The sequence below is a fragment of the Corvus brachyrhynchos genome, unplaced genomic scaffold (genome assembly GCF_000691975.1).
Source record: "Corvus brachyrhynchos isolate BGI_N302 unplaced genomic scaffold, ASM69197v1 scaffold223, whole genome shotgun sequence".
Taxonomy (NCBI): Eukaryota; Metazoa; Chordata; class Aves; order Passeriformes; family Corvidae; genus Corvus; species Corvus brachyrhynchos.
Window position 1 is genome coordinate 91,430 of NW_008237174.1, and position 8,872 is coordinate 100,301.

General features: G+C 52.5%; 1 protein-coding gene across 2 annotated transcripts in view; it reads right to left on the reverse strand.

Moving 5' to 3' along the window:
• NRROS (negative regulator of reactive oxygen species) overlaps window positions 1-1,971 on the reverse strand; it is a 5,844-nt gene extending 3,873 nt beyond the window's left edge. Inside the window, exon 1 of one of the 2 annotated variants that reach the window (XM_008629512.2) lies at window positions 1,615-1,971. The gene's annotated coding sequence lies outside the window, so the exon portion shown is untranslated. Of the gene's footprint in view, window position 1; window positions 189-1,614 lie in introns of those variants that run through there. The other variant, XM_017728730.1, reaches the window with a different exon arrangement.
• Window positions 1,972-8,872: the final 6,901 nt, after the last annotated feature.

Sequence of the window (8,872 nt, forward strand, 5' to 3'; positions counted from 1 at the left end):
GGGCTTCGCCACGGTCCATCCTGCGGCCCCTCAGCTGCGCTCAGGGGGCTTGCCGGGGCCGGGGTGGGGGTGACCCGCGGGGTCCGTGTGCCACCCGCGGGGGCCGGGTGCCACCCGCCGGGGCCGTGTCCCACCGCCCTCTCGCCGAGCACCAATTTAGCCTTTGCGGAAGGAGCCAACGGAAACTGCAGTCACATGGAGGCAGCGAGCGCGGCCCGGCTCTCGCTTACTGATCTCAGCACTCCCGGCCTGGCTCATGCACCCGCACACGGCTCCCCGGCAAGGAGGAACCGCGGGGCCCAGCAGGCAGCGAGGGTACAGGGGGAACCAGCCCCACCGGGGTCACGCCGCTCCTAGGGACGAGCCAGCCCCGGGGACAAGCCTTGCACGGCCACTCCTCTGCACAGCTCCAGCAGCAGAAGCCTTCCTCAAGGTTTCAGGCCACAGAGATGGCGGCTGGGAGTGGTGCTGTCCTGCACAGCCATGCCACCGATCCTGCGGGGTGGAGAAATGCCACCTCTGCACGGCACCTATTCCCATTGTGTCCCTCCAGACCCCTCTTGCCTCCAGCGCCCAGCTCAGGGGTTCCAGAGGAGTCCGGGGACACGCGTCCCATGAGGGAAGAAGGTGCTCTGTGTTATGTCCTGTTGCATCCCAAGCCAAGGCTGGATATGTCCCAGGTGCTGAGTCCCCAACAGCTTTGGGATGCCAGTGCCTGTCCCTCACATTGTCTAAGTGAGATTCAGAATGCTCTTATCCCTCTGCCCCCAGATCTTTGGGTGTCCTGGGGCTGCTCAGAACTTTAGCAAGCCCAGCACCCAGGGCACAAGTCAGAACCACCCGGATACAGGGACCTCCTGAGTGCCAGTCCCTGTGTGAAAGTCAGCGGAAATGGCTTTTCCTGCAGCTGCCAGGAAACAAAGATCCACATTTCCAAGGCAATATGAAGAGGGACATCTCCTTCCTCCTCACCCCCATCTACCCCTGCTCTCCATCTCCACACCCCAGGTCTCATGCACCCCCAAGTCCCCAGCAAATCCAGCCTCTGAGGAAAACTTTTGCCCAGATCTACCTAGCTGGGAAAGGGTTCAAAGCTGTGGAGAAAGGCACCAGCCCTGCAGCAGGACCCTGTCTGGGATCAGCATGTCCATGCTCCACATGCCACATGTTCCATGGTGCCAGTGGGATATTTGCAGAGTCGGGAGTGAACTGTGTCACTGCAGCACACCAAGACCCCCTCCAAGGGACACCCCAGCCAGGGTCCCCCCTCCCTGCCAGACCACGTGGCCCCCAAACTCCCAAAACCAGCACAAATGGCCAGGGAGATGATTTTCTTGCCTTCCCCCTAAATTTCATTTCTTCTCTGGGAGGAGGCTGACCTCTCCCATGTCACTCACAAAAAAGCCCTGTGGTTTCATTTCCTCCATTTTCAAGGAAGTTTGACGTATAAAAATCAAGAAGGAGAAGAGAGAAGCGAACAGGAGTGGCAGAAGCTCACAGCAGGGCAAAATTCCCATGGGCATTGCTCAAGGGCACACGAAAGGCTGAGCTCAGCTGATGACCACCAACTCCTCATCCCAAGCCCTGCCACGAGCCCACAGTCAACCCCCTCACCTGGTGCTTGGAGACACAGGAGCTGGCAGAGCTGCAAAACTTGGGCATCCTCAGCTCTGCTCTCTGGATCAGGAGGCTCCTGGGAGACCTTCTGATGAGATTCCTTCTTGTGGTGCCACCATCGAGGTGATGCCCTGAGGGTCAAACCAGCTTCCTCCTGCAGCCCAGCAGGAGCTGGGAGAGGAAACAACCTGCTTCATTCCCTGCTTTGCCCCCAGCCCATCCCCAAAGCCACGCCAGTGTAACCCCGCTCCCTCCCCAGCAGCACCATGGGCTGGCAGAGCCCCTGCCCAGCCCACGCAGGTTTCCCCCACCCCGGGGTCCCTGGAAAGCAGCTCCGCTCTCGGGCTGAGCCCGCGGCTCCGCGCTGGGGCATCGGCAGCAGAGCTGCTGCTGCTCTTCACACTTTCCCCACATCCTGCAGCCGGATGGTTCTGAAAACGTCCTGAAGCTGCTGCTTGGTCCCCTCCTTTTCCTCCCCTCGAACCCCCAACCAGCCCTCTCGGTAAGGATTTGATGTGTGCTTTGAGAGGGAGTAATTTATTTTTTAAGATCAGCGCAGGGAAGCGACAGGGATTGAGATGCCAAGAGCTGCTGCTCTGATCAGCTCTTCAGGAAGCTCCGGTGCAGCTCAGTGGCACAGGTGGGTTAAACTGAAGGAGATTCAGCTGCTTGGAGTAGATGGGTCTACGTGCAGCTGCAATTCCTGCAGCTGTAGGAGAGGACTGGGAATCCCCTTATGGTTTTACATCCAGTGAGCTTCTTCCGTTCCTCCCACCTCCTCTTCCTCCAAACCATCTTTTTCCCTTAACAACCTTCAAATTGTCAAACACAACCCAAGAGCAAAGTTGTGACAAGAGGGCAGGCTCCCAGTTTCTCCTGGAATGCACCAGGCACGGGACCTTTGGGAAAGGGGAAACAGCAACCTCATTATTGAACATGTGTTTTCCTGCAGGAAATGTGATTTATTCCCGAGTGGAAGCACCAGAAGGGTCACTCACGGTTCACACAGCAGCAGGACCTGGTGAGTAGGGAAAAAGGGAAACAGAAATGTTTCTCCATGGGCTTCCTTGACTCCCACTGGGATGGAGAACCGGCCAGAATTAAACAAGTGGTTCTGCAAGGGATGATGGTGCAAAGCACCATTATTTTATTTTATTTTATTTTATTATGTTTTGTTTTGTTTTGTTTTATTTTATCACACCACCTGCTCTGGATAAAACAAGGGAAGCTTGAGGTCTCCTGTATCTCAGGAGCTGCCAGCAGCAGTAGTTGCCTTTAATTTAAGAGGAACTCTGAACACAAAAAAGAAAACAGAATTTGTTCTACGGGCAAAAGGGAAAAGCTAAAATGGACAGCTCGATGCCTGAAGTTTAAACTTGAGCTCTGAAGTTTCATCTGGCGGAATTTCCCAATGGCAATCCACGCAGTTTAACCCCAGGGGGTAGCTGGGGATGAGGCCCATCCCAGGAGGGTGCCTTGCTGTCCAGGAGCGTGGGCTCACAGAGCCCTGGTGCTGCAGCAGGACTGCAGCTCTGCAGGAAGCACAGCTCCCCCCGGGGCACCTCCTGCAGGGGAAACCAAGGGACGAAAATCAAGGATTTATAATCAGCCTCAAAACCATCTTTTCAACCAAGCTGTGGCCAAACCACCTCCCTGCTGCTCCTGGGGCCAAGGAAAGGCACGTGCCAGCTCTTGCATCAGTCACTAAAGCTCCAGGCTCTGGTTTTGCAGTGACTTGTGTGTCTGGGAGCCCCTGGAGGCCCAGCACCCTCCTCTGGGACGACTCCCCCACTCCAGCAGCTGCCCACACTCCTGGCTCCTCCTTCTCCACAATTACACATTTAGCCACAGCCAAGCTCAGCCTTTCTCCCCCATTCCACAGAATCACAGGAATGGTTTGGGTTGGAAGGGACATTAAAGCTCATCCCATTCCACCCCCTGCCATGGGCAGGGACATCTTCCACTAGCCCAGGCTGCTCCAAGCCCCGTCCAACCTGGCCCTGGACACTTCCAGGGATGGGGCAGCCACAGCTTCTCTGGGCACCCTGTGCCAGGGCCTCACCTCCATCACAGCCAAGAATTTCTTCTATATATTCCCAGCTGTCAGGAATCTCCTAGCTCTTGACAGGTTTTCTGATGGATAGCAGGGTTCAAAGAAGACTTCTTTGAAGCCAGGATTAGTTCTGGGCTGTTCTGAGCAGAGCCCTGGGCTTGCTCACCCACCCTTGCAGCATCGTGCTGGCTGCCAACACCAGAGGAGTTGGGGCTGTGGGAGATTGGGGAGGAGGGGGGAGACAATAACCCCCAGACTGACAACATGCAACAAGCCTACAGGGATCCAGCTGAACTGCAGCAAAAACAATTGAGAAAATTATGTCTTTGGGCTTGGAGGACATTTGATCAAAAACTTAAACACCAGTCAGGAGCCCCAAAGCAGGAACTTCATAGGGGATCCCACCTGTGACCCCTCAGTCCCCAAAAGGTGCCCATTTCCTCTATGGGACTCAGAAGAAAGGTTTTAGTGGGAAGCAAACCCATGTTCCCGAGAGCACAGGGCAGGAAGGGAAGAGGGGAGCTGGTCAGTGGCTCGGCCACAGCCCCTTCCCAGATCCCAAGCTGCGGGTGAGGCTCCCGCAGGGAGCTCCAGCCCGGGCAGCTCCACCCGCGGTCACGGCTCTTCCTCCTCGGCCTGTAAATGAGGAGGAAGCGGCTGGAGAGGGAAAGCTGCCGGAGGGATCTCATTTCCCCCCTGCTCCCGCCCTGCGGCCGGGCTCCGGCACCGCTCGCAGCTGTCACACACCCGCCGTTCCCAGGCTGGCATTTGAGGGCTCCTCGGGATCCACCACCACGAGGCTGAGGCGAATCTGCTCCCGGGAGAGCGGGACAGCATCCGGATCACACGGTCTCCACAGCAGAGCCTGGACGTGTTGGGTGCTGGAGCACCTGGTATTTCTGAGCAACTGGAAGCCAAGTGCATCCCCTCCCTTATGATCCCAGACAGCCGAGATGCTCTAGAGAACGGCCTCTGCAGGAGAAGCCAGTGCCCAAAGCCAGAAAATGCCTCTGATCTTTTGCCAAGAGTGGTTGTGGCTGCCCCATCCCTGGAAGTGTCCAAGGCCAGGTTGGATGGGGCTTGGAGCAGCCTGGGATAGTGGAAGGTGTCGCTGCCCTTGGCAGGGGGTGAAACAAGATGGGCTTTAATGTTCCTTCAAACCCAAACCATCCTGGGATTCCATGATTTTCCTCCTAGATCTCCTCAAGGGCTGGGAAGCCCCACAACCAGGTTGCTTTCATCAAGTTTGGACTTTGGTTGCAGTTAGACCTGAAGGAGCTGCTCCAACTTTTCCCATAGGATTGCCAAAAGTGTGGATAAATTGACCTTTTTTGTACTGTACAATAAAATAAACCATTGAAAGCAATAAACCCCCCTGACCCATCTACTCCAGCACATTAACCAACGTTTTTTATCATAGAATCATGGAATGGTTTGGGTTGGAAGGGACATTAAAGGCCATCTCATTCTACCCCCTGCCGTGGCCAGGGACACCTTTTGCTAGTCCAGGGTGCTCCAAGCCCCATCCAACCTGGCCTTGGACACTTCCAGGGATGGGGCAGCTTCTCTGGGCACCCTGTGCCAGGAGGGAAGAATTTTGTCCTAATATCAAATCTAAACCTCCTCTCTGTCAGTTTTTAGCCTAAAACTCTCAAGGCTGGAGGCTGTGAGTCACCAGAAGGAGAAGATCTGGACAAGTCACCGCTGTGACATCATTTAGGAATGCAAATTGTGACAAAAAAACCTGCTCCCATCTGCAGCCCCACAAACTCCCTCCCTGCTGCTGTTCTGCTTCAGAGTGAGTAATTCTGTCATGAGCACCAAGGGAAGTGAAACTCTCTCAACTCCTTGCAGAGCTCAGCATGTCACACCCATCTTCCTCTCTGGCCAGAAGGGCCAACATCCCTGTGCCACAGCCTGGGCTGGCAGGCAGATCTCCTGGAAGCAAATTCACACTACAAAGTCGTCTTCTCCCAGGTTTTCAGCCATGGGGCTCAGCATCCCTGCTTTCTAGCACGCTACCTGAGGGACAAGGGACAAAACCTGTCTGTGGGTTTTTGGAGTTTGGAGTTGGAGCACACTCTTGCACTTAGGACACTTCCCTTGGTCTTCGGTAAGAAAACAGGAGAACTGCCAGGATATGTTTCTGTGGGTTTTGAAAACAAACTCTACCACGTGACATCATTGTAACACAGGTGACATCATTGCTCTATCCAAAATGCCATCCCTGCAGCTACACCTGGGAGAGGCTCAAAGCAGTTCCACCTCTCAGCCTGGGACCTGAATCAGCACAGGAGTGCAGCAGGGGGAGGTTCAGCCACACACACAGATCAATACTCAGATCTCCCCTCCTGCTCTCCTCGTTCCTGCCGGGAAGAGCAGCTCACGCTGCCAGGAAAGAGGCACGTCCCAGAGCTGTGCAGCACCATGGCGTGAGGTGGGCACGTAAAACCACCTGGTTTCCATCCTGCACACTCTCCTGAGTCCCACTAATGTTCCAACTCTGATCCAGTTCTGCTCACGTTCATTATTTTTCCAGGAATAGATACAATCTTATGCTGAAGCTGAGATAAAATCTTTTGGCTGCTTCCAAAGCAAGATCCCACCCTCCAGCTCTGCTCTTGCACAAGACCCTGCAGAAGGGCTCAGGTGCCCCATGTCAGATGGGATCTGGCATGAGGAAAGTGGCCTCTGTCACCTGAGCACAGAGAAACAAACAGAAAGCCATCAAAGAGACCCAAAAGGTGATTTGGAACTGGCAAAGGCTGTACAGCCTGGTCTAGTGGAAGGTATCCCTGCTCATGACAGGAGGTGGAACTGGATGAGTCCTTTCCAGACCAAACCAATCTGGGATTCCGCGAAAAATGTTAACCCTTGCAGTATTTGAATACGATAAAAAAGCATTTTGGCCAACAGCCATTTCCTCACTGGCAGGTTTGTCCAGCACTTTATAAAGCCACATATTGGAGCTGGCAGAGTTTGCTCTCTTAGATTGCTATTTAAATGTGATGGGATATGGCTGAGTTCTCCTAAGCAAGGGAAGCTCAGGATTAAAAAGACAAAATAAATCAAGCAGACATGAAACCACTGCAGGTAGCTCACACCACACCTGCCAGTGCAGGCATGAAGGCAAAATCCATTCAATTCCTGACTTGGTAAAATTGCAGAAGAATGAACAACACTTGTAACACAGAGTGAGTTTTATTTCAAAATCCCTTTTCAATGACTTTGATTTTTTAAAAATAATCTTTTGCTGATACCACTATTTCCTTATCATGAACATCCGAGGGGAAGAAAAGCAAGTCTGGGAAAAAGTGGACCTTGAACAGCAACCCTGACAGTTTGTTTGAGCCTCTCAAATCCCTTTCAATCCTTTAAGGTGATCTTGGAGCTTTGGCTCAGCTTGGTGTCACTAAAAATCATTTTCTGAAATGCAAGTATTTGCTCAGCCGATTTCAGGACGCTGGGTTCAAATGAAGGAACGAACTTTAAAAAATTCTATGTCCATCATCCACTTCTGTTGAGGGTTTTTAGTTTGGTTTGGTTTTTGAAAAGAACGGGAAGTAATTGTTAAGGGAGAAGGTTCCACATTAAAAACATTTATTGTACTCAGCACTTGTTTGAGCACAAGTTAAGGCTCCCCCAGCTTTGCCCTCTCGTGGGGAGATGGGAGAGTTCCTTCAGAAGTCACCCAGCATCATCCAGCAGTAGGAAAAACACCTGCTTAAGGGATTAATTAGTAGGTCCAGCAGCACTGCAGGAAAAGCTTTGTGTGTTCATTCAGTGCTTCATTCGTTTTTTCTTTCAGTCACACTCTAGCACAAGGTGGGCCACTGTCACTTACAGAGTCCAACACGGCCACTGCCAACCCCCTGAAAACCTGCTTTGTAAGTGCAGAAAGGATCCTAGTGCAATTTCAATAATGCTGTTTTCTGTCTGCAGATTTCACTGCGTGTAAGTGAAAAAAATTTTACTTACACATCTAAGAGCTATTTATAACATGCCAAAACTGAAATACCCACATGGAAATACATAGCTTAAGGAATGACTGAGGGCCGCTCACCTCTCAAATACTTTAAGAAAACCAGTTTTGCACAATCAGACTGTGATCAGGCCCAGTGTTATTTTAACTCATCGCTGCTGTCATCAAACCCAGTGAAAATGGAAGAGGAAAAAACATAGAAGCAGCCATCTGGAAACACACCCGTGTGCACAGGGAATTTAGAAACGTAGATCAGAAATAAGCAGGGAGAAAAGTTGGATGTCTCGCTGTCGGATTCCGAGGCAGGCAGGGAAGAGCACAGCCACAGCTCCAGGGCCATCTGCTCCTGCCTGGGTTTGTCACCTGAAACGTGGCCAGGAGGGATGGGACTGAGTGGCCTTTGCCAGGGGAAGGTGCACACAAGCCTCCCAAAAATGTACACTTGCTGCAGCCTTTCAACTGGGATAAAAGCATTTTCCAGGAGGGAGTTTCCCACCCCATCTTGATTCATCTGTTTGTCAGCAGCACCTGAGGAGTCCACAACTGGCTTAGGGCCAGCACAAGGCACCACCGAGGCCAAGAACAGCCTCTGCCCCCAAACTAGTGACCATATCGAGCTCCTCACCTCCTCAGCGATATGACAGGGACAGAGGACCGAGTGTTCAGCTCCCAACAGATTTCACAGCACACTCAAACCACAAGGAGTTCTGAATTTTATTAAAATGACAGATAAAATGCTCACTTATCCCAAAATCCTGTAAGATTCTGAAGCCAAGACTGATTTCTGTACTGGGGGCTGTGAACACTTGATGTTCCCCCTGACCAAAGTCCTTAAATCCCTTGTCAGGGTAGGAAAAATATCCCAAACACTGCTCAGCTGACCCTGAGGTACCTCAGGTTAAAAAAAAACCAACTTTGCTTTCTTGGCAAGCCAGCACCAAACATCTCTGCTCCTAAAGGAGGTGTCAGCCAAGATTTGCTGCTTAAAAGCAAACCCTTGGTGCAGAGAATTTGGAAAGTGCCTCAGAGCTCAAAACCACAATACTTCTTCCTAAAAGCACCATGAAATGTTGAACTTCCATAGGGAAAGCTAAGGAAACAGCAGGAAGCTGAGGGAGGAAGGAGACCCCCTCGGTGCAGCAGTGGGGCAGTGACCACACCACCCCAACTCCAATCCAGAGGCCTCCAGGAGGCAGGAATGGCTCTCCCACGGTCATGCG